Source organism: Lactuca virosa, chromosome 4 (assembly GCF_052849685.1).
Source record: "Lactuca virosa cultivar CGN04683 chromosome 4, Lactuca_virosa_CGN04683_v6, whole genome shotgun sequence".
NCBI classification, from domain to species: domain Eukaryota; kingdom Viridiplantae; phylum Streptophyta; class Magnoliopsida; order Asterales; family Asteraceae; genus Lactuca; species Lactuca virosa.
In genome coordinates, this window is record NC_136429.1 from 280,699,482 (window position 1) to 280,726,373 (window position 26,892).

At 36.7% G+C, this 26,892-nt stretch overlaps 1 pseudogene across 1 annotated transcript; it reads left to right on the forward strand.

Annotated features, from left to right (window-relative positions):
- Window positions 1–549: 549 nt before the first annotated feature.
- LOC145105924 (5-OH-xanthotoxin synthase pseudogene) lies at window positions 550–2,123 on the forward strand (annotated as a pseudogene). Its single transcript, XR_013707444.1, has 2 exons — window positions 550–1,422; window positions 1,509–2,123. The product of XR_013707444.1 is annotated as a 5-OH-xanthotoxin synthase pseudogene (transcript).
- Window positions 2,124–26,892: the final 24,769 nt, after the last annotated feature.

Here is a 26,892-nt window from a genome sequence, read left to right on the forward strand (position 1 = left end):
AGGCATACCTAGGTTTACAGAGAGATGAAGAGAGAGACGGGAAATGGAAGGAAATAGGTGAGTGATTGATGAATTATAGGAATTAACTAATGGTGGTATACGTCGAATTACTATAATACTCTTATCACCATTTAAAGTTACACTTTAATATCTATAACTTTTAGAATTTTACATAAATTGTTCGTTTGATAATAACCTTAGATTTAATTATTTAAATGGGTCAGATGTGTTCTCGCGTTCTCAACCTTTTAGGTGTTCTCATTTGATCATACTCCTATATATATATATATATATATATATATATATATATATATATATATATATATATATATATATATATATATATATATATATATATATATATATATGATCACACAATGTCAAGATTGTACAAACATTCGTATGTTATAACAACCAAAAAAAGTGCATGTGAATTTCACGTGTATAGACATCATGAATCCACGGCATTCTTATCTTAGATCCCTGTAGACTTGTAGCGTATTAAACCAAAACTACTAGTGGAAGTCCATAACACCTTAACAGTCGACAATGGGTCTGCTTTTTCTGTTTCTTCTTGTTCCTCTCCTCTACCTTCTTTCCAAAATCATCGATGGCAGATCGAATTTCACTCCACCAGGCCCTCTTGGACTACCCTTCATTGGAAACTTGCATCAGATATATCACTCAAACATCCCTACTTTCCTATCGCAGCTCTCCAAATCCTACGGTCCAATCGTATCCCTTAACTTCGGCTTCATCCCAGTAATCGTTGTTTCTTCAGCGAGTGTAGCTAAAGAAGTCTTGAAAACACAAGATATCATCTTTTGCAATAGGCCATCCTTTGTGGTACTAAAAAGGTTATCTTACAATGGCCTTGATGTGACCTTTTCACCCTACAACAAGTACTGGAGAGAGATGAAAAAGATTTTTAAGCTTCATTTGTTAGGACCTAAAAGGGTGGAATCTTTTAGGTATATCCGTGAAGAAGAGGTCTCGAGCGCCATGAAGAAGATACATGAGATGGCTCTTTCGTCTATGCCTGTAAACTTGAGCGAACTCGTGAAGAGTGTGGCGGGTACTATAATGATGAGAGTGGGTTATGGCAAGAAGTACCAAGATGAACATGAAAGAAAAGAACTTCTTCGATTACTAACTGAACTCGAGTTGATATTTGCTGATTTCTACGTTTCGGATATTTGGCGCGGTCTTCCTTTTGTGGGTTTGATTGATATGTTATTGGGCAAGACTGGTCGTCTAGATAAATGCTTCCAGTATTTTGATGTGTTTTATCAGAAACTCATTGATGAACATCTAAGCCCCAAGTCAAGTGAGAAAGAAGAAGATTTTATTGACATCTTACTACGACTCAAAGAAGAACAGCTCTTAAACCTCACGTACGATCACATTAAAGCTTTGCTCATGGTAATCACTACTGTCTGATCAGTTTATAGTTCTCTCTATCTCTATCTTTCTCTGTCTCTCTCAATGTTCCTTTGTTCTTCTTTTAGGATGTACTGGTAGCCGGAACAGATACTAGTACGGCTACTGTGATTTGGGCAATGACAGCACTGATAAAGAACACTAAAGTAATGAAAAAAGCACAAGAAGAAGTGAGAAATTTGGTGGGAAAGAAGGGTATTGTAGAAGAGGATGATCTTTCAAAACTCACCTATATGAAAGCAGTGGTAAAGGAGATCATGAGGTTATACCCTCCGGCTCCTCTTCTAATACCTCGAGAAACAGCAAAACCTACCATTTTGCATGGCTACAAAATCAAACAGAAAACACTTGTTTTCGTGAATGCAATGGCCATTGGAAGGGACCCTGAATCCTGGGAAAGGCCAGAGGAGTTTTTGCCGAAGAGGTTTGTGGGTAGCAATATTGACTTTAGAGGGAATGATTTCGAGTTGATTCCGTTTGGGGGTGGCCGGAGAATTTGTCCTGGAATCTCAATGGGAGTTATGATTGTGGAACTTTTGCTTGCTAATCTTGTTTACTTTTTTGATTGGGGGTTGCCGAATGATAAGAACAGTGTTGATATAGACTTTGATGTTATGCCTGGGGTAACCATACACAAGAAGAATGATCTTTGCCTTTTAGCTCATGTATTTGTAAAAGACTAATTTTTGTGTTTTCTAGCCAAGGTTAGTAAGATGGGTGTTTTTTTTAATTTAATTAATGTTTTTAATAAAAATAATATATAACCATGTAAAATGTAAAATATGTATGAATGTTCTTTTGGAGAAAGAATAAATTGATTAATAATATCAAGAAAATAAAGTGTTCATTTTTAGATATGTAACTTTTTAAATTTATCCTTTCTCTTATGTTCTATTTTTAGTAACCATCATTTAACTATTCTAAAAATATCACATTTTTATACAATATTTTATTGGGCTAATTTCATAAAACTCCTTAAATTTTCACGTAATATTCGATTTTACCCTTTTGCATATTTTGGGTTCATTAAAGTCTGACGTTTGATTAATTTTTTGCACTTCCTTTTAACAAATTTAGCCGGCTTCATGTAAAGGTGGCATGTCATGTAGGCGCTGATTGGGCTCATTCAGTTGAAGTAATGCCACAGGTGGTGAGATGGCATATTTGTTACCTTTACAAAAGAAGAAAAGACAGATCATGATTTGAACACTGCATCTCTTAAACACAATGCAACAACCTTGCAACTAAGTTCCACCAATTTGTTAGACCACTAGGCATGAGCAATATGTTATTACATATTATCACACTAAAATTGTCCACCTCATCATCTTAGTCACAATTTGGTCTTATAACACCAAAGGTGGAAATGGGCAACACCAAATAACATGAGATAACACATTGTATTTTCTATTTCTTTTTTTATTTTTTTAAATGTTTTTAATTTCTATTATTCTAATTTGTTTTTTTTATTTACTTCATATATTTCTAATTCGTTTTATTTTTTTTTATTTATGTCATATATCTATAAAAAAAAACATATAAATTAATAAAACATAATTTCATTAAATAGTAAATTAAAAATACCATACAAACCAAAAAAAAAAACATTGAAAAAAAAACACACGATAGTGCTAATAATTTAAAAAAAAAATACCAACAAACTATTCTTCGCCCAAGTATTTGTTCTCGATCTTTGCGTTCATCCTCCGTATCACTTCAGCTCGTCTCGGTGGTAAATTTGCTTAGTTTGTCGTAAGAATTGTCAAATCCTTCGATATACGATCTTCTTCGGCTTCTTTACGAAGGAAATCCAAATGCTCCCGTTGCAATTCATATCTTTTATTTGCGATTTCCGTGTGGGCGTCGAATTTTTTTTCATTTTGTCGTGCTCTCGAAGCCGACTTTCATTCTCCTGCGCATGTCGTTGCGCGCGCTTGGCTTTGTCGCGCCCCATCGGTCGTCGTGGCGGAGAGATTTCCTCGATGTCATCAAACTCGTCCGGGAACTCATCGGTGTCCGCGTTGAGGTCGATGTTCGTGTGTCCGTCGGAAACGTCAACCGAACCCGAACCACGAGACCTCTTTGATTGTTGTTCCGGTGATGTTGGCGTTTTTATCCATTTTGGATCTTTCCTCACTATGTCCCATACTTTTTCATACTCAAATACGTGCCCCATTTGCACGTGATATTCCTCCCTCGCGGCTCTAAACACATCGAAATCATTGGCAACACTTTGACGTTGCGAAGAAAGTTTGTTGTATATGGAGTTGAATTTGGTGCACTTCCGGCTAATTTGAGTCCATTTGCCACTAAGCATATCATTATTGCGATATGTGTCACCCTTGTTCAAAATCGTGCGGAATTAGACGATTACGGCATCCCAAAAAGCAACTCTCTTCATATCGTTCCCCATAGTTGGTTGTTTTGAAGTACCGCACCAAGCCTCCGCCAACACATGCTCTTCCTCCGATGTCCACCATGTTGGAGGTGCTTCCGTTTCATCTGTCCCGACAACAACCTCTTTCCCTTTCTTTTTTGGTTTCCCTTTTTTCCCGATGCTCTCTGACTACTCCCGGTTTGCGTCTCGACAACGGGTTCTTGCGTGGGTGTGGGTTGTGTGACTGTTTGGCGCATGGGACCGAATGTGTTAAAACCGAATGTGTTAAAAAGGTTTTGTTGAATGTTTGCATTTTGTTGCATAAATGGTGAGGTAGGGAATTGTATTGGGGGTGAGGCGGGATTGAAAAAATTGCCCGAATATGAAATTTGTGGTGAGTTTTGGGAGTTTAGAAGGTTCATGTATCCCTCATATCCCGCAAAACCTAATGGAGTCGATGTGTTTGTCTTCGGAGGAGGGGTATTCGGGTTTTGATCCATAGTGGTTATTTTGTTTTGAATGAAATAGAGATAGATATAGAGAAATAGAGATAGATATAGAATAGAGGAATTAAAGTGAATAAAATGATATATATATATATATATATATATATATATATATATATATATATATATATATATATATATATATATATATATATATATATATATATATATATATATATATATATGTTGATATAGTTAAAGTAAATTTAAGAAGTAAATTTTTTTTTTCATTTCACCGTGTCAAACAACGGTAATATTACCGTTTTTCAACGGGACAAAAATGCACAACGGTCAAAATTTTGGCGTTATGACTCGTTACCACGGTAACGCCTGATGGCGTAACGTGCAATAACGTGGGGTTGGGGCGGTGTTCCCCGTTATGGCGCCGTTAAGCGCTCCTGCCACGTAAGATAACGCGGGTTCCGCGTTGCCCACACCCGGTTGTCTTATATATAACCTAAAGTGTTGGAATAAATATTCATTTAATTTTAATAATAATAATAATAATAATAATAATAATAATAATTATTATTATTATTATTATTATTATTACTATTATTATTATTATTATTATTATTATTAGTATTATTATTATTATACATTTTATTATATACATCTATTTTTAAGTACGTTTTTAATTGTATAAAATTATTTTTAATGTATTTACATATTTAAAAAATATTTATATAATTAAATAAATATTTGTACAAATAAAAACATATAATCCTATGTATGCCTTTAAAATGTATCTATACATTAAAAATATATTTTTTTGAATTTAGTAGGTATAAATATATATTTATTTCGTATAAAATGGCAAAATAAACATATAAATGTGGTTTTAAATGAATAATTACATAATAAATGTTTTTATATCTTCATAAATATATTTGTACCTTTATAAATACATAATATGAATAAATATATTTTTATACACATAAATGTAACGTCCGCAGATTCGAACTAGTCAATTTAAAGATAATAAGCGTTAAAAATAACTTTTTAATAGAAGATTATTTAGGATAAATAATGTTAACCAAATTTAGAGTATATGTCACAAAGATTTTGTATATATAAAAAAAATGAAATCCGACTTATAACGAATAAGTTATGACCCGTTAAAATTTCGCGATTTAAACCGGCACGACTCTGTGTAACATAAAAAGTAAATTTTTGATAAAATACTTTTTAGCCTTAGTGATCGAGATTCGTAGTATTCTTTAAACTCAGAGCATGCATATAGAGGAATGTCCAAATCTCACTTCATTAGAGGAAGTTAAGATTTTTCCAAGATTCAGCGTAGCAGTATTCAGCTTAGAAATCGAATTTTAGATCGATCGATTTTAGCCAACACAATATAAACGAGAATTAAAGATCTCATTAATAGGAGGTCAAAGATATAAACATAGTCGAAAACGGACGTCATATGACAAAGCTATGAGTTTTTAACGGATTTTAACTGTCTAAGACTGTTAAAATATAACTTTAAAAATAAAGCCAAAATTAGCCGACGGAGATTAAACGAAAGTTGTATATCTTATCGATAGCTACACCTGTATATAAAGAACATCAAAAACTGATCTCGTATGTGAAAGTTATGGATTTTACAAGATAATTAATTTTCGGATTAACAAGAGGGCGGCACGTGTCGCGATCTGGAACACTCCTTCCTCCCCAAGGCTTGCGATCTGATGGCGACACCTGGTCCCATTACGCCCAATGTAATGTTCAGTGCGCCCAGCATAAATTTGTGTACGCCCAGCGTACTGGGTTCCTGGCAGCCTATAATAGAAGCGGATTTTCACTCTTTTCCTCACACATTTCCATTATATTCTCTCCCAAACCCTCCTAAGATCCCAAGACCTTTCTCTATCACTTCCTAAATGTTAGTAGTGAAGCTCCAGAGCGCCAGAAAGCCCCGAGAAATAGATCTTTCGGTTTAGAAGTTCTGCCCGCGCAGAGTCCTGTTTTTCGCTAAATCACCTGTAAGTTGAGTTATGTTTACCATGCTTTAAGTATAACTTATGTCAAATTCATTATCGTTATTATGAACCTATAAACAAGATTTATCAATGATTCAAACTTGTTATACTAATTGATCTACTTACGAGGATGATGTCTAAGCTGGATTTAGTGAGGTGTTTGAAGTAGGATTTCCGAACAGTATACTTTGTATACCAAACGGACCCTACCTCTAATATGATCCTACCTGGTTGTCCCTTATTAGCTATAGATCAGTAGACTTTGAATTAATGATGAATCTAGACTAATAATTAGTCACAATAAATATTAGACTAAGACTTAGTGATAATAATACTAGGTTACGTCAAAGGAAAAGACAGGTGCTAGAAGCGAAGCGTTGTCAAAATTTCGAGTCGTCACTTTAACAAATGAGTGCATAGTTACTTTCATCTTACACATAGATATGAAGTATTTAATATAAATTACATGTTATATGCAACGCCCGTAGATCCGGGCTAGTCAATTTAGAGATAATAGGGGTCGAAAACGACTTTTTGACAAAAGATTATTTAGAAATAATCTTAACCGAGTTGTATAATATGTCTCAAGGGTTCTGTACATATAAAGAACGCCGAAATCCGAGTTATAACGAATAAGTTATGGCCCGTTGAAGTTTTTCGGCAAAACCGGCACGGCACCGGGAGACGTAAATAGTGAATTTACGATAGAGGACTTTTTAGCCTTAGTGATCTAAACAAAAGTTGTATTATACGTTAAACCGAGAAGATACAAAAAAAGAACGCCCAAATCTGACTTTGTATGAGGAAGTAATGAATTTTATGAGATTTGGCATAGCAGTGCACGACCCGAAACTCGAATTTAGTTCGAGCGGTTTTTGTCCTACACAACTTAAATGAGAGTTGAAGATCTCATTAATAGGAACTCAACGATAAAATGACAGACGAAAACGGAGTCCGTATGAAGGAGTTACGAATTCTTCGCGGTCATTTAACAGTCTAATCTCCTCCTACTGTTAAATTTAAGATCGGTCTAGAATTAGCCGACGGAGTCTAAATGAAAGTTGTAGATCTTGTTTTTACCTACGCGTGAATATAAATAACGTTGAAAACGGAGCTCGTATGCGAGAGTTATGATTTTTCTAAGTCGGGAGGCTACTGTGCGAAATCGGGTGACGTGGCGAAATCTTGGCCGTTGCTTCCTCCCCAAGGCTAGCCACCATAGGGTGACATGTGGCATGGACTCGACGAGTAGGTCCTCCTAATCGACGAGTTGGGCTGTTTCCTAGCCTATAAATAAGGGTGTCGGGTGAAACCTTCTCCTCACACCTCCCACTTCTACTTTCTCTCTCCAGAAACTCTCTCTAAGCCTCCCTGACCCCCCAAAGCCTAGGGTAACTCCCTAGCATGAGGCGGAAGCCCCGGAGCGCCTGAAGGCTCCGAAAAGAAGAGCCTTCGGCTCAGAAACTTTGCTTCGGCGGAGCCCGGTTTTGAGAAAAACTCGTTGTAAGTGAGCTACGTCTACCATATCTTTAGTATAACTTATGTTTCAATATAGTAACATTATTAGGACCTTAAAATAATTATTTGGGCTATTATTATGAGTTATATAAGAGTGTTGCTTAACACTTATATAATAGTAATAATGGCTAGACTATTAATTAGTCTCGGTAAATATTAGACTAAACCCTAGTGGTAATGATACTAGGTTTTGTCGAAGGAAATTGTTTTAAAAGTAACGAAATGTTGTCCAAGTGCAGAGTCACCACCTTAACAAGTGAGTGCATAGTTACTTTCATCTTACACATAGATATTAAGTATTTTATATAAACTACGTGCTATGTGTGCATATTATCTGTATACTTGCTATCTATGCTGGATGAACGATTTTATACAAGTTTTAAATGATTTAAACTGTATATGTATTTTATATCTACAAAATGTGTTGGGTAAAACATGGGTAGATGAAATATGAGTTGGATGATGAAATGAGAGGTGATATAGACCGTGAGATAAGGGTGAGAGGTAAACCATGAGAGAAGCCTTTTACCCATGTGTTGGCCCCGTCATTCAGCTGAGTATGGATGACAACCACGGACTATTCTAGACAGTCCAGTGGACACTAGCAGGCTCGCAACCTGTAGGTGTTTTGAACTGTGTGCTCACCAGTTGTACTCTAAAAAAACCCCTTGACATGTGCTGTGAGAGGAGTCTCGGAAAGGACACTGTCGATAGACGAGATTAACCCTGGCGACTATGCAACGTAGTGCCTAAACCCCTTGACATGTGTTGTGAGAGGAGTCTCGGACTCGTTACTGTCGATAAAAGAGAATTACCCTGGCGACTATGAGACTTAGTGCCTATTGAGTAAAACATGGCAACGATGGACTTCGTGTCGATTCCTTAGGATAATCCTTAGGAATGAATGAACGAGGAATAGATGATTGTTAGGGTAGATCCTTAAGAGTAAAGAAGATAATGGGGATGGGTAATTGGGTTGATTGTTTGATGTTTAAACATAATAATTATATTATTGTGGGTTGAAAACCCTATGTACTCACCAGGTTTCCTAACCTGACCCACTCAGTTTATTTGAATCACAGGTGTCGATATGAAGTTACATTACACTGAGAGATTAAGGAGATATAAATCACTAGTGATAATGAATGTAAGTTCTGTTTATGCTTATGTTTCTGTATTGACGATGACATCCCAATGTTTTAAAATGAATAAAAATACATTTCTTCGGAAATGCTTTGATAACGTATTTATCATGTTTTTTCTGGGAACAAATTCCGCAACATTTTTATTAAAAGAGGTACTCTGATTTTTATAAAGCATAAACAAAATCGGTCTTTTCTGGCCGTGAAAATGGGGATGTCACATTATATGTGTCTATTATTTGTGTTCTTGATATCTATGTTGGATGAACGATTTATATATGTTTTATTTGATATAAACTATATATGTATTTTATACCTATAATTATGTTGGGTAAAGATGGGTAGATGAAAGATTATACAAATGATGAAAGACAAAAGATGAGATAAATGATAAGAGGCCTTGACTTTAAAGATGATCCAATCGTCTAGTAGAGTATAGATAACGACCACAGATTATTTCTAGACAGTCCAGTGGAATGTTGGCAGACTCGCAACCTGTAGATGTTTTTGAACTAAATGTTCACCAGGTGTACTCCATCCCCCCATGGTTGCCTTACTGACATATATTGCTAAGGAAATACCTAAGCATTATTGTCTATTGTGAAGATAATCCTCAGGATAGATCCCTTTAATTAGAAGTTTTAGGGAAAGAAAGTGAGGATAATGAGAATGGGTAATCAGGTTGAATGACTTGATGAAAATAAAGAATTTAATTATTGTGGGTTGAAAACCATATGTGTTCACCAGACTCCCAAGCTTGGCTCACCCAGTTTCTTGTATTACAGCTAGTGACACAAGGGCATTGGTGTGATGGACAGATGAGAGATTTATGGATTATAGGTCAGTAGAATAATAAATGTTTGTAAGGCCTGTACTATTTCCGTTTATGCATATGTACAACATTAACGATAACATCCCAACGTTTTTAATATAATTAAAATACATTTCTTTGGAAATGCTTTGATAATATATTTATCATATTTTTGGGAACAAATTACGCAATATTATTCTTCAAAAGGATACTCTAATTTTAAATAAAGCATAAAAAATCGGATTTTTCTGACCGTGAAATTTGGGATATCACAATAAATATGTTTTGTACCTTTATAAATATATAATTTATATGCAAATGTGTTTTTTCTATAAATACATATAAATAAGTTTTTTACATGTATAAACACATTTTTATGATCATAACAACGAATTTATAAACATATAAAAAATTCTTTATAAACTTATAAAAACGTATTTACAAATGTCTAAAAACATCTTTGTAAATATAGAAATGCATAAAAAAAATGTTTCTAAACAATCGTGTGTGTGTATATATATATATATATATATATATATATATATATATATATATATATATATATATATATATATATATATATATAGGGTTCGGATCCGATAAGAACCGCAAGGACTAATCTCAACCAATCAACCTCATTAAGGGTATTATTCATCAACAGAAAAATAAGTTGGATTGGGCCGAGTTGAACACGAAGTCTTCAAGCTACATCATCTCCCTCATCACGCTTAAAATAGATATCGCCATATCAAAACTAATTGATCGATTACATAAACTAGTTGAATTTACCAAAAAAAAAAAGAAAAAAAACTATGTTTAGACTAAATCGTTAAATTTGCTCATTCAATTCATGAACAAAAAATGATTTTTTATGTTTTTTCTTTCTAAAATCATGTTGTTCAATCTGGATAATTGATATGAATCAATGCAATTTCTGACTGAAAACCTAATTTAGAAGAACAAATAAGGATTTTTTATATAATCAAATTTTCAAATTACTCCTTCACTTCATGAGAAAAGAACGGATTGTTTTCTAAACTCGTGTTGACTTAGAGAATTGATACGATTCTGTAACACCTCAAATCATAGACCAAAATTTTCATTTTAAAATTTACCAAAACAAGTTTCACAACCAAGTTATCAACACATAATTATCCAAAACAACCATTATCACAAAATATATGAGTTTCTCAGACAGTCCCAGTAGCAATCCTCCCAACGAGTGTGTACAATCAGACCTTCGTCTTCTTGTGGTCCACAGAAGTACTTCAAACACATAAATCAACAACTGTAAGCACGAAGCTTAGTGAGTTCCCCAAGATACAACATACAACACAACATGAATAAACATTTATGGGTTATGAGCAACCTTGGGGACTATCAACAGTCCCGGTGCGCAACAGCACGCATTGTGGGTTATCAGCAACCCTGGAGACTATCCGCAGTCTCAGTCACACATAAAAGCATAATACAAAATAACTATAGACCCTACTGATCATCACAGATACAGCTATTCTACCACACATGTAAGAATAAGTGAGGTGACTCACCTGATATTGATGACTAGTAAATCTCACACCCGAACTGCCGGAACTAGACTCCGCCTACTCAACGAAATAATTAACCCTAATTAATATTTAAGGTCCAAAGCTCAACTCCCGAATCCAAGTCCCACAACTAAGTCCTCTAAGGGAAAAAAGACCATTTTTCCCTTCTCATGGTCCAAAACCCTAAATCTTGACCAAAAGTCAAAAGTCAGCGAAAGTCAACTGCCCAGCGCGTATGTTGGGCGTACACTTCCTTGCGTGTGGAGTACAGCATGACTAGCAACCCATCGAGGACAGAACAGGTACGACCGGTGTACTCCAACTTCTTCAACTTTCACCAACTTTGTGTCTTAATCCTTTAAGACATCCAATCCAACTTCAGATCTGACCATTCTAAGATGTCTTAATCCATAAAGTCGTCGACTGTAATCCTTTTCATGACTAGGAAGAAACCAATGCAACAAACTTTAACTTCCAACACATTCTAAGCTACTTTACTCATACATTATCCATAGGGAATGATCAAGCAACTATTTTTATGAATATACAAGTCCTAAAATGCATGAAAGGACAACTAAGATTCACTGGAGTGCTCCAAACTCATAAAGGTTCAATCTTGCGGCAAAAGGCTCATAAAACTTCAACCATGTAGATCAAATAGAAAACTCATCAAGGTATAAACTTTATGCCTAAAAAAGATGCACCAAGAGGAAAGGTTTATGGATCTACAAGCTTGCAAGCAACCACTCATTCTTCTCTAGTCTCCTTCTTCAACAATATACACCAAAACACTCAATAAGATCCCAAAACTCACACAACCAAGCTTAGACTCGAGATTATGGTTTGAGGGGGAATGGTGACTGATAAAGATAGTCCAAATGGGATATAAAGTTTTTTTAAATAGGTAACAACCCTTAAAATTAGGGTTTGAAGTTTGGGCTGGTACACCCGGTGTACTACACGTATGTCTAGCGTAGTAGCGGATCACCCGCGATTCCATATTGCTCGAGTACGCCGAGCGTACCCTCAATTACGCCCAATGTATGACCAAATGCAATCCTTTTTCCTTCAAGGGACCAATTGTACAACTTTTGATAAAATTAAGAGCAATAATAATAATACCTGGTATTAGGATATTACAGTTATCCCCTACTATAACAGACTTCGCCCTCGAAGTCATCCTCATGAAACAGCTCTGGATAGTGCTCACGCATCTCGGACTCAGGTTCCCACGTCCACTCCGAGCCTTTCTGATGTTTCCACTGAACTTTGACCAAGTTCACTACCTTGTTCCTCAAGGTCTTCACTTTCCGATCCATAATTGCCACAGGCTTCTCAACGTAGTTCAGGTGACCATCAATCTAAATGTCCTCCAAAGGGACCACAACTATCTCGTCAGCTATATAATTCCTCAGCTGAGAAACATGGAAGGTATCATGAATCTCGCTCAACTCCCCCGGTAGCTCCAACCGGTAAGCCACCTTGCCTACATGGGCCAAACTCGGAAAGGGACAATAAACCTGGGGCCCACCTTGCCCCGATTCCTGAAGCGGATAATACCATTCCAGGGTAACACCTTCAGAAGCACTAAATCCCCCACCTCGAACTCTAGCTCAGAGCGCCGCTGATCCACATAACTCTTCTGGCGGCCCTGATCCGTCAACAATCTCTGCCTAACCTACTATATAGGCTCGGTCATCCTGAGCACTACCTCCGTGCTTCCTATGACCCTCTGCCTAACCTCGCCCCAACAAATAGGAGTCTGATATCTCCTTCCATATAGAAGCTGGAAGGGGGTCATACCGATACTGGCATGATGGTTGTTGTTATAAGAAAACTCAGCAAACGGGAGGTACGAGTTCCAACTCCCACCAAAGTCAATGTTATAGGCACGCATCATATCCTCGAGCGTCTGAATATTCCGCTCGCTTTACCCGTAAGTCTGTAGATGATATGCAGTACTGAAGTGTAGTCGTGTACCCAACTCCTCGTGAAACCTATTCCAGAACCTGGAAGTACAACGCACATCCTGGTATGACACAATATAACTTCTCTGTAGAAGAGCTCTCGCTAATGTCTAAGAAGTGAGAACTCTTCGTCAAACGGTCCACTATCACCCAGATAGCGTCAACACCCCTCGCGGTCCTCGGTAACTTCGTAATAAAATCCATGGTGATCTGCTCCCACTTCCATAGGGGAACTTCTAGAGGCTGCAACTATCCATGAGGGTGCCGGTGCTCGACCTTGACCTTTTGACAGGTCAAACAACGCTCTACGAACCAGGTCACATCTCTCTTCATAAATGGCTACTAGTAACTATGCTTCAAGTCGAGATACATCTTGGTAGCCCCTGGATGAATGGAAAATCTCGACTTGTGGGCCTCCTCCATCAAATTCCATGGGCCCCACCCGCATACGGTACCCATACCCGCCTATGAAGAGTCAAAAGCCATCGACTGTCAATATCAAAGGCTGAAATATGCCGATCACCCGCTCACTTTTCTGATTTTCTTCTTTTATGGCCTCCGACTGCGCTTCTCTGATAATATTTAAAACTAGGGTCATAACAGTCATCCTCATGGACACATTCCGAATCGGGGGACTCACTGTCGTTCAGCTTAAAGCGTCGGCCACCACATTGGCATTGACCAAGTGATACAGAATCTCACAGTCGCAGTCTTTCACAACATCTAACCACCTCCTCTGTCTCATATTCAAGTTAGGTTGATCCATAAGATATCTCAGGCTCTTATGGTCTGTGTAGATGGTACACCAAACACCATAGAGATAGAGGTGCCAAATCTTGAGGGCAAAAACCACCGCCCCAACTCCAAATCATGTGTGGGATACTTCGCTTCGAGAGGCTCCAGCTGCCTTGAAGCATATGCAATCACATGCCCCTTTGCATAAAAATAGCACCAAACCCTGCAATGGATGCATCCTAGAAGACTACAAAGTCCTCAACTCCCTCATGGAGGGAAAGTACCGATGCCTCACTTAAATGATCTCTGCTGCTCAGGCCCCCAACTAAACACAACATCCTTCCTTGTTAACCTGGTAAGAGGAACAACAAACCTGGCATCCAACTGGACTCATGTTCGGTTTACATCCTAACTCTTAAAATCACATGCTTGTTCACTCCTTCTCCGTACTCGGAAAACTGAAAGGACATAGTCCTTGCTATAGATAGGGACATTCCAATCCATCAGTCAACCCCTCAGCTTCCAGTTGAACTCCTCAATCCGATCATAACAATCGTTCCTTCTTGAGTCTCGCGAATCAATGCACGGCCTCGAGCAAAACCCTCGAGACCTCAACACCAACATACTCATCTAGGTCTACACCATACCACCCAAACCGACATCACCACTAAGGCCCCAAACAATCAACAGACCCATCCTCATGCCTGAACAACCATAACCAAAAGATCAGCAGATACGGAACCATCACCATGAATCATGGTATCAAACCATGCTATCTTCCCGAAATTTTCCTCGATTCGAGTATGGATCATGTGCTTTCAGTAGTACGGGCCGAATAATACCTTCCACACCTATCCATACTTTCCTCAAGAATCATCTCGGGTCCTCTAAGACACCTAGATACTCGCAATAATACTCCGAATACTTGCTTAACAGCGAAAAAATAGCACTAAAATACTTCCTAGGCTCTCCTAGGATTCCCCCCACACCTCCCTTGCCATCAGCTGTTGTATAACCCCTACTAATGCCAGCTGACCACTTCATGAATACAATTACATGCAACAAAGCTTAAATAATATTTCGACTAAAGGACTCATCCCTACAACGGTTGTGTTGGGTTATGAGCATTCTAACACTCCTAAGTGTACATGCAACCCTAAATACCTTGGATCTATGTTTTCTCTATTATACATACAATTATGAACATCCAAGGTATTATCCTAATCTAGCATACAAAATAATAAATATAACAAGATAAAATACATACCTCTTTGATGTAGAATGTCTTCATGAAGCTTGAGTGCCTAGTGCCCCAAGTGTGACACCTCAAATGGTTCACACAACACCAAATACACTTGGAATAACTTGAGAGAAACTTGAACACTCCTTGAAATCATCTAGCCCTCACACTCACACATTAGTGCACGATTTCTTCAGCCATGGGATTCTTTTATATGGTGGCTATTAGGGTTACACCATGTAACTCATAACTTTACCCATTCCTTATGCTCCATGGATTTTAACCTCCATGGAGTATCCATGGGTCACCCCATGGACGTAGTCCAACATAAGGAATCTTGGATCACAAGCCCACATATATAAGAATGAATGATTTACACAATCAACCCATATATTTAATTAGTCTCCTTTTGATCACTTAATTAATTCCAAATTAATTCTTGATCAATACTAATTAAATAACCTTATTAATATATTAGAACTTATAATATATTAACCAACCTTAAGTGTTATTTCTCTCATTATAGTCTATCCAAATGCATGATGCCATGCAACCCAAATGGACCATGCCGGGTCGGGTCAAGTATTACCAATTATAGTTATGGACTTAGACATTAATCCAACAGTCTCCCACTTGGATAAGTCTAAAACTATTATTGCGTATGACTTCAGGAACCGATCAGCAATCGTAGCTCTCAAAAGGTTCTGTCGAACTCTGACCTTGTCGATGAACTCTGACCTTTGTCAATGACTTGTCCATTAGATAAGGGATCATATATTCCTCCATTCTAGATATCATATGGACTGAGAAATGGATTATCAATCATTCTCTCTGTCCATTTGTTGTTTCCCGATTTCCGATTCATGATGACTGACTGATTGAACAAATCAAATCAGTCCTGGCTTGGCCAAGCACTCACATGTATCATCTTTAAATCATCGAGGGGCCCACAGATATCGCTTTTATCCCGAAGGTAAAAGGAATGGATAAACTTCGACTCATATGGCTTGTTCTACTACTTGTTGAATCATACACAAAGGCACGTTTTATAACATCGAGTTACCAATGCGTTTTCGTGCAATCAATGTATAACCAACTCATAGTAACAACTCATATCTCTAGGTTTGAAGAATATAAGATATTATCGTCTCATGATCACTCGTGATAAAATCCATGAAGTGATTCAAATGAGCGCGGGTTGAATCCAATACTCAGAACTTATGAGCACTCATGAGTGTTGTAGCACCACTTTGTCCACCAACTTGGACCTCTACAAACCAACCCATGACAGTCTTGATTCATATCTACTTCCAACATATGACCGACTGTGGATGGTTTGAATAACTTAATCATTCAGGAAGAGCGACTTAGTTATTCTGGAAGTCAAAACATGCAAAGTGAAACACAAGAATAAATGAATCAAATATGGTATCAAACCCTATGAATATAAATAAACACTTTTATTTATCACCATACTGATTACTCATTATTCATTGTTTCGGTTTTATCAACTTTATACTTGAATTTAAAACAATAGTTGTCCCATGCTCCAAGCATGTACACTATGTTTTCTAAGAGTAAATTACTGAAATCGTCCCTATGGTTTGGTCAAAATTGCACGTTTAGTCCCTAACTTTTATTTTGCACTAGGATCGTCCCCGTGGTTTGATTTTATTACGTTTTTCGTCCCTATGGTTTGGTCAAAATTGCACGTTTGGTCCCTAACTTTATGTATGTAAGGGACGAAAAACACAACAAAATCAAACCATAGGGACGATCCGAGTGCAAAAGAAAAGTTAGGGACCAAACGTGCAACTTTGACCAAACCATAGGGACGATTTCAGTAATTTACTCGTTCTCTAAACACTAGTCATGCCATACACCAAGTATGCATACTATGTTTGTCTATGATCTTTACTTTGTAAAATAGATCAATTGAACATCACTCCAATGATCCTCTTTTCACAGTCCCAAATCCTTACTGCAAATGCAAGAATTCCAAATTCATGCCATTTACTGAAATCTGTTAGATTCTAAACTTATATGCATTGATCCTCTTAATGATTATGCACGAAGTCAGAAAGACTTGACAACAATCATTACAGAGCATTCCAAAGGAGATCAGCTCCTTGGAAACATCTTGCTTTCATTAAGTTTCCTAATCTTACACAGATTGAATAATTTCTAACTTTGAAACATTTCCATATTCCATTTTGACTATCACTTCTGAACAAGAGTTGCCTCCTTACAGATTATGTCAATATGACCCTTCCAGAATTAACATTATACTTCCAACTGTCCTTGAGCAACCAATCTTTGGTAAACCTTAGATTGTCCTTGACAATTGCTTAATCATTTTAGTCATATCCAATTCTAGACCTTTTCCCTTCATAATGCCCCAGGCATTTGGAAAATTTTAGAAAGGATGAATATAGCACATGTAATCGATCCTATATCCGAAGCATATGGGACACGATTCATGATGTCTCACATAAAGACTAAACCAGTCTTTTGCTATAATATTTCCATTTCAATTTGCCAAGTTTTCAAAATTCAGATTATGAAAAGGGATGCCGTAATCATAATCGAATTTTAGAACGCAAATAATGGACCCATATATAGAATTTTCTTATGTTGAGCCATTCCAACATGAAATTCATATATATATCCTTGATTAAATACGATTAAAATCTCAATCTAAGCTTTTAGAATTGAAATGAAGTATAATTTCCTCTCCCTTAATTATAGCAAAACAACTTTTTCAGCCCCTGCAACCTCACGAATTGAAACTTTTGTTTTCTATAATTAACATTGCTAACTTGCAACCTTTGTCATAATTATCATGCTCCCACTAACATGATGATTATTAGCATAACACTTATGCTCCCACTAGCTTTGACATGTACTCAGAAATCAGCTGACTTTCTTACCAAAGTTCAGATTTCTGATACTAGATTGTTTTGATAAAACTTTATCAAAATCATACACCTCTCTTAGATAGCTCACATGTGTGTCTAAACAATTTTAGAACTATGAAAAGGGATGCCATAATCATAGTCTCAATTGTTTAGACCTTTGCCACTTCTCACAAGTCCATGTTAGTGTGCCGGTAAACCACACACGCTCCACTAACGACTTTGAGAATGCAAATATCACAATTGCTATCTAGCTAAAATCTACTTAGTGAAAGTGTTTCCTCACCATCATTTTCATGAATCGGAGAGAAACCTTATGACACTTAGATTTAATAGTGTATGTGTTCTTATCCATGTGAATTTGTCAAAACCATAATCACAAGACAAGGTTAGTGACAAATCCAAACTCATATTGATTAAACTTGTGCAATCTTAAATTCTTGCCATTTGGCAGCTCAGGTGTCTGCCATTGCTTCCAAGTAGTTGTGCAACCAATTGAGAACTCTCAGAACTCCTATGCAAAGCCAACTTGAATAGGCACAAAAATTTCAACACGATAGGTTATAAACCTCAAGTCGTGTGCTAGTGAAGGACTTTAGGTTTTATTCTTGATTAAGTCTTGAAACTTTCAAGAGCTTTAAGACTCCCACTGTCCTCTTGACATATAAGACTCCCTTGTCAAATATTCAAGAGATAGTGCGGATTCTTTATCAAGACTAACACTTTACACAATTGGCCTAAGTTGGTCTCTGTTTTATCCAAAACATCACAACTTACCAATTTCAAATGTACAAGAGTAGATAACCTTTTACTCTTACATTTGACTAGTGTTAACAAACCCTCTTTAAGATATGTCACTCAAGTTACAATCTTGGAGTATGATTCTAAGAATTGTTTTGGAACGAAGTATGACTCATCTTTTTGATTTAACCATTTCAACAATTCATGACTCCTCTTCTTAGTCATAAGAATGCACTAAGATGACTTTAGAGGACCAATTGTGATATGGTATCTTAATCATTAAGATGATCATAAACATGATACTAAAGTACTCTCCCATCTTTTCAGATTTGAGAAACTTTTATCTTTCTGCCATACTTTGATTCTTCTTATTCGTTCTGTCTCACATTGAAACTTCTCCAATGCTACAGACTTATACTTAAACTTATAAGTATAACCATATTTACTGAACTTAAGTAAATCATGACGAATAGTCTTCTTGATCTTTTGTGGTGGACTTGACCAGTGCACAAGAATGTGTACTCGATCCCTTAGTCCTTTCCTTATTCACATAAGGAATTAGTCTTAATTTTCCAAGCTGAAAGTTCTCATTCATCATACTATACAACTTGCATGATTCCAAGTTTCGGTCCAATTGAACCTTGGGTGATGAGAATCTTTCCTTATTTGGTAATATTAGACACTACCACAACCGAAAGAATCAAATCCATTTTTCCAATATTGCTATCAATGGAATCTTATAAGCAACAACTTTTCACAAATGCCATTGTAAGGATACTTAAAATAAATAAAATCAAAACCTTTTTCTTTTATTTTAAAACTTTGCGGAAAAACTTATCCTTACAATCCATATGAAAACCTTGTTGTTATCTATTCCTAAGCAATATAAATATCATAACTCTTAAGAAATAGCCCAAAATTATGATCACCGAACCATGCGATTGAAATCCATCTTCGCGATCAGAATTAGCATGTACTTAATAGAGTTAGACAATGGACTTTACTTGAAGTAGAGCCAAACTTATTGACTTTAACATCCTTAGGTAAATTTGGCAACTTCGTAACCAATGCCCCTTCCTTTGGCAATAATTACCTATGGACCCTTGATAATGGGACTATCTCAGACTTCGCCTCTCTCTTTACCATTGGGTCAACCGAGTTGACTATGGCCGATCCCTTTCCATTGGGAAGAGAGAGCTTTACTGGATATCCAATGTCATCATTGTCAATGTCCATAGCGTTTTAGGAAGTTGATCTTAGCAAATAGATAAGATCATTAAGGGTCTTGTCTTAGTCTGTTTCATAGGATTCCCAAAAGAACTCACTATGTGACTTAGAAAGTAGTTGAGCCACCAACTTTCTCAAGACTTTGACACCCAACTCTCCTGGCTTGTCAATATGTGACTACATCTCCTAGATGTGATCACACCTAGACCTTGCCTTGCCAATAGGGCTTGAGTGACCTTAAAATTTTTTGGAACTTGTGGGTTAGGGAGAATAATTGGAGGAGGTGAAAGAAGTATGATATCCATGGGACATCATCTTCATTTAGGAAAGCTTGTTTCAAGAGATTTGGGAAGATCATAAATGTCTAGACCAGACATCTTTTTGGGAGATATTCAAGATAGTTGATTTAAAGTCCTTAATATGACACCCAATATGAAATATTAAGGCTACGACCCAACAAACTATTTTATAACTTAGAAGAGGGATGCCGTAATCCAAGCTATAAAATATTTGAAGGTAGGTGAATGACGATTCACCAATTTCCACCATGAAAAACGAAATAATTTATTAGGTTTTAATTGGATTTGAAAGTCCTAGATCTTTGAGATTCATTGAACTGTTCAAAGACATGTTTCAATCTCGAGTGTGCCCTTCAGGTTTTGTGACTGGGATGCCGAGGATCACAAAACAAGGTGTGAATAACCATGCAAATATACTTGGTACCCTTAATATTTACCCCTTAATCAGTGTGCTGGTTAACCACACACGCTCCACCGATACTATGATAAATATTAAGTTACCCTTTGCCTACCTTGTTAAGTCCAGGTTAGTGTGCCGGTTAACCACACACGCTCCACTAACGACTTAAGCAAAGTGCAAAGTGTAATTTCATGGGTTAGCACCAAATTCACATTTTCCTAAGTAACTAAGATTGGGTATTAATAAGAGTTTAGTTACTTAGTATTTATCATTAATACTTTTAATGAAAGGAGAATTATAGTCCTTGTCCTACCCGTTCGGCTAACGACCCTCCACCAGTCAAGGAAGCAGTGGGTGAGAGTGGACACCCATTAAACTGCCATTTTATAGGCAGTAACCTTATACCCCCTTATAGACCGGCTTCGTGAATGAGGCCTACTAACGGTAATACTGACTTTACTCTTATACATATATATAAATATTATTAACTTATAAAGTATAAGGGTTGAATTTTAACTTTTAAAATTCTAAGGGCTAACTTGGAATTAAAGTATTCATAAGTGAAAACTTTTCAAATTCCAAAACTTGAGGGCAAGTTTTGAAACTATTCAAAACTAATTAATTCCATAACTTATGAGTTTAAAGTAGTTTTAATTAAAAAAAAAAAAAAAAAAAAAAAAAAAAAAAAAAAAAAAAAAAAAAAACTCTTCAAGTTCCATAACTTGAGGACAAGTTATGGAAGACTTTAAACTAATTAATAAAAAAAAATAACTTTTTTTATTGTAACTTATGGAACTAATTAAGGTTACACTTTTTTTTTTAATTTAATGAAGAGACTCTTGAACCTCCATAACTTGAGGACAAGTTATGGAGTCATAAAACCATTTAATTAGAACTAGACTCTTCATTTTGTAACCTTTGCCAAATTTTATGAGTTTTATGATTCTTAAATGTGACTTTTCATATAACTTGAGGACAAGTTACAAAAACACACTTTGGAATCAACTCTTAGATTAAAAAGGATTGAAAGCAACTATTTCACACAACTTTTCTATTAATCTAAGAACCTCATAAGAACAAGATAATTCAAATCATCAATCTTCAAGAAATTAGCATGAACATACAAACTAATACAAATCTTGAAATTATGACAATTATCTTAGAAATTGGATTAGCATGAACATTACCACATCAAAAACAAGTTTATAAGTCCAAAAACATCTTAGGGTAATGTTCCTAGTCCAATTCCAACCAAAACAATCGAATATATGCATCCAACTCGATTTTTCAGCTACTTTTGCAAGTATAACAAGAAAACAAGCCTAGGCTCTGATACCACTGTTGGGTTATGAGCATTCTAACACTCCTAAGTGTACATGCAACCCTAAATACCTTGGATCTATGTTTTCTCTATTATACATACAATTATGAACATCCAAGGTATTATCCTAATCTAGCATACAAAATAATAAATATAACAAGATAGAATACATACCTCTTTGATGTAGAATGTCTTCATGAAGCTTGAGTGCCTAGTGCCCCAAGTGTGACACCTCAAATGGTTCACACAACACCAAATACACTTGGAATAACTTGAGAGAAACTTGAACACTCCTTGAAATCATCTAGCCCTCACACTCACACATTAGTGCACGATTTCTTCAGCCATGGGATTCTTTTATATGGTGGCTATTAGGGTTACACCATGTAACTCATAACTTTACCCATTCCTTATGCTCCATGGATTTTAACCTCCATGGAGTATCCATGGGTCACCCCATGGACGTAGTCCAACATAAGGAATCTTGGATCACAAGCCCACATATATAAGAATGAATGATTTACACAATCAACCCATATATTTAATTAGTCTCCTTTTGATCACTTAATTAATTCCAAATTAATTCTTGATCAATACTAATTAAATAACCTTATTAATATATTAGAACTTATAATATATTAACCAACCTTAAGTGTTATTTCTCTCATTATAGTCTATCCAAATGCATGATGCCATGCAACCTAAATGGACCATGCCGGGTCGGGTCAAGTCTTACCAATTATAGTTATGGACTTAGACATTAATCCAACAGGTTGGATTCAGACAAGAGTTGCGCAATAATTCCAAGTCCTTCCTACTAAGATTATTTAACCTTCATAGCATGTAATTTAATGTATTCATTTGATGGTTAACTCACACCAATATAGGAACCACAAACCATTACCACGAATCATGGTATCAAACCATGCTATCTTCCCTGACCAGCCCTCAGAATCCCCGAAATTTTCCTCGATTCAAGTATGGATCATGTGCTTTCAGTAGTACGTGCCCAATACTACCTTCCACACCTATCCATACTTTCCTCAAGAATCATCTCGGGTCCTCTAAGACACCTAGCTACTCGCAATAATACTCCCAATACCTGCTTAACAGCGAAAAATCGCACTAAAATACGTCCTAGGCTGTCCTAGAATTCCCCCCACACCTCCCTTTCCATCAGCTGCTATATAACCCCTACTAATGTCAGCTGACCACTTCATGACAGTTACATGCAACAAAGCTTAAATAATATTTAGACTAAAGGACTCATCCCTATAACGGTTGGACTCAGACAAGAGTAGCGCAATAATTCCAAGTCCTTGCTTCTAAGATTATTTAACCTTCATAGCATGTAATTTAATGTATTCATTTTATGGTTAACTCACACCAATATAGGAACCACAAAGCACAAAGCAAGCAGCATTCGAGTAGAGGAGTCGACTGCCACTAATATACACTAAAATCAGGCAGGTCCCCAAATAGAATTCCTGCTCACTAGGCCCAAGCATATAGGATACACCTTCATCCTACCCTTACTCTCCCAAGAGTGGTTGATCCCAACTCACGCTATCCTACTACGAACTGCACCCACTCATGAAACTTCCACCAACCCTACAGCCACTCATGCATGCTAATCATACATAACGCTGGATCCAATTGAAAGTCGAATACTTGACTCTACTCTAAGACCTTAATCATACAAGAACAGGAAGTAAAGCTAAATCAAACATTCTCAAGCTATAGAATCTTTGTTATGTACAACTATGATGCACACACTAGGTGACCACAGTAATGATGTCAATTTCATATAAGAAAAAACCCTAGGCTATCAGGCATCATATAATCAGGCAATTCTATTATGCAATTTCTGAACATCCTTAGCCTATCACTAGCATGCAGTTCTAACATATCATAATATCAAAAAACAGTGTGGTAATTTGGGGTCTACTTATTGGTTACGACTGATCGTACACATCGCCTCATTTCTTGATTATTTTTGGAAAACAATTTTGAAAATCATTATATTAAACCTTTTCAGATCCTTAGTTTGAGACTGGATTCACATGGTTGTTCCACCAATTCACTCAAACCAAGGCTCTGGTACCAACTTATAACATCCCAAAAAAATTACAACAAATTTAAACTATTCAAAACAACCCATTTACTAAAAGAAGTGTTTACAAAACCATTGTTTCCAAACATTATTTAAAACCAGAGTCTCCCAATATCCAATTAGTCAGAAAACCAAGGATGTGTACGGTCACACCTTCGCCTTACCATAATCATATGAAGCACCTGAAACAATAAACTGAAACTGAAAGCACGAAGCTTAGTGAGTTCTCCCAAAGTACCACACACACACACACATATAACATATACAATCAAGCATGTCGGGTCCAATCAACCATCGGGTTGGAATACACCAGGCCCAATCACCCTCTGGGTCCAGTCATCCTCGGGATGGAATACCCCAATTTGGAATGATAATATACAATGGGTCCACTCAGTCATCGGACTGGAATACCCTCGGGTCCACAACCATCGGTTTGGATTACCCCTGAGCCCACAGTATGACTCTGGCTTGCCTATCGGGCCCACATCTCATATCTGGCTTGCTCTTGAGCCCACAACATAAGGTTGGCTTGCCCTCGGGCCCACAGCTTATGATTGGCTTACTCCAGGGTTTGTTGGCTACACCACAAAGCAGTACAACCTCAACCCAACATAATATGTCGAAATATACATAACAGATAAACATATAATCAGCTAATAAACTATCAGGCATATCTACATATCACTACTGCATACTCACACCAGGACTCAGATCTAACAGATCTACAACATAACAACATTCAATCACAGAGCAGGATATCAAATCCAATGGGCCAGCCTTGGTGCCTTCGACCCATAAGTATAGTGAGGAAACTCACCTCTCGATTTGAACAATAGTTGAAGGGGTCCCGACTCCGAATCTCAACTCTGACTGACACCTATTCATTCAAGTGACCAATTCTCAACAACATCCAAAATACCTTCAAGACAAACTTGGTCACTCTTGGTTTAAAGTCAAACTGGTCAAAATCAATAAGTCAACCGAGTCAACTCAGGCTGCGTACACGGGGCGTACTCCAAAAGTATACGGGACGTACTCGAGCATTGACTGAAGACGGGAGAATTGACCTCGTACATGCTGTGTACTCAAATTACGCAGAGCCAACGTCCATACTTCCCAAAATTCATTAAGAGCTTAATGCCTTAAGTTGTTACTTCTGACTTTCAAATCCAAGGCTAAATCATCCTCAAGAGTCATAAATTTGGAACCTGAAAGTGAACCTCTAGCAATCACTATCCTTGTATGTTCCATGGTAAGCCTGTTCCGAAGTCAGATGGTGTTTCCGAAGTCAGAAGCAGTTCGGAGTCATTTAATGTTCAGGAGTGAAGATGGTGTTCGGAGCAAAGTCTATGTTTCGGAGTTGATGTTGTCTGAATGTACTTTGTCTGATTGTATTAATTGTAATTGTCACTTAGATTGATTTAACATATCATAGGACTAAATCTCTTTTGTCAAACTTGGATAATCATAGTGTCAGAAGTAACTCTATTGTCCAGTCATATGAATGTAATTTGGCTTGTATGATGTATTATGTTCTCCTATTTAAAGGAGCTTTCTATGATAAATCAAGTGACGGATTTTTCAAATAAATATAGCAATATTCTAGTTTACTTCACCTTTCAAGTTATTCTCTCAAACATTCTTATGGTTCCTCATTTATTATCTTTACATTGATCATTATCTTCACGCTTCATTAATATCTTGAATACTTTGTTGAATGCATTAACTCAGACTTGACTGGTCTTGCCAGACTTGACTGGAACATTCTTTAGCAAGCAGACATTGATCTTAAGCATTCACTCAAGGTTTGATTTTTCAAACCTTGTCCATGCGCATCAGATCTCCTTGTTCCCACAGTTGGTATCAGAGCTTGAGTGGTTGTCCTTTGAATCCATAAGATCATATTATAGTTGATTCGAGATTACCTTGGTATTTTGATCATTTCTGTGTTCAGGATAAAAGTTCTTCTTGATGGGTTTAGAGCAAAAAAACCATCCTATGTGCTCATGCAAAACCCTAAAGCTTGGATCTAGGTTTCTCTATTGTACATGCAATTCATCCAAGACTTGAATACCCTAATCTAACATACTACAAAACTTGAGATCTATATAAATAACCAAGTAAGAATATTAGCTCTTGATTGTAGTATGAAACTTGAATCTTCAAAGATTACGAGAACCAAGCACCTCAAATTCGATGCCTCTAGTGGCTTACAAACACCAAGGCAAGAGGATGATGTTTAGGAGAGAGGATGAGAGGCTAGAAATCGGCTCCAAGCTTCCAAGGGTTCAAGTGGCCGATTTCTAATGCCTTAGGGGTCCTTTTATACTTGAGTTGTTAGGGTTTCAGTCAAAACCCTAATTGGATAGCTTATGCCTTAATCAGTCCACAGAACCTTCCAGAATAAGGCCTCCTTGGACGAATTCAAGATGGACTCCACCTTAATTTCGTCCATGCCCTAATCCATAAGGATTCTCAGCCCAAAATCAATTATCTTATAATTGCAGTTCTAGTCCCCTTTATTTAATTAATCTCTTTTAGTCACAATAATTAATTCTTAATTAATTATTCAACTAATATTAATTAAACAAATATGATTTCTCTTTTAATA